The following is a 916-nucleotide window of genomic DNA, read 5'->3' on the forward strand; positions in this document are numbered from 1 at the left end:
TTGCTGCAACACAACACCTTTCTTACCTCAGCTGACTTGTGAGCTCCCCATGAGCTTCATGAAACAGCTGTATTTGCTGCAATATAAATATATATATATATTTATGTGCTGTATATATGCAATGCAGCTGTATATATGCAATATACAATTGCATCTTAAATGGTACCCAAGTCACAGAAATATTCAATATAAGAATTAGGATTAATTAATCATTTAAAAAAACTGTAGTGGTAATTATGTATGAAAACAGTGACAACTATGTAGAACAAAGCCATTCTGTTTACACGATGAATTAATGGGGAATGGGATTGCTTCAGATTGCCTCAGTAGTTTAAACATTGTCCTGCTTTCAGTGAGCAGGACTGTTCCTCTTCTGAGACCCTATGACAAGAAATCTTCACTAGGATAATTTGAAAAAGGGTCTCTCAGAAGACCAGAAGTCGGGTTGAGTTGGAAAACTGATGTTGGAGATTAGAGAGACCAAGTCTTTCATCAACAGCTTATTTTTATTGACAGCAGCTAGACAGACGAGGAAAATGGCAGCCCGTGAGCAAACCCCGCGGCAGTGAGCACCCGCGGTGCGGCACTGCGCTCCCGCTCCCCCGGCTCCGGACCGGCACCCGTTGCCTCGGGCGTGCCCCGGGCCGTGCCGGGCGGGGCTCCCTCCGCCTCCTCCCGGCTCCCGGAGCGTGGATCCTCCTCATTGGCCGAGGCCGCTCCCGCCCCGTCCCGCTCCAAGGCGCCGGGGCCCGCGCCCCTCACGGCCGCCGCCGCAGGCCCTGCGGCCGCCGCTGTCCGCCTTCGTCGTCCCTTCGCTGCCCCTCCCTCATGCCGTTTCCTTTCTAATCTTCCCAGCCCTCACCTCTCAACCCCCATGACTTTCTCCTCCCCCACCCCCTTTCCAGCCACTCCCACC

This window comes from Motacilla alba, chromosome 1A (assembly GCF_015832195.1).
Source record: "Motacilla alba alba isolate MOTALB_02 chromosome 1A, Motacilla_alba_V1.0_pri, whole genome shotgun sequence".
NCBI lineage: Eukaryota > Metazoa > Chordata > Aves > Passeriformes > Motacillidae > Motacilla > Motacilla alba.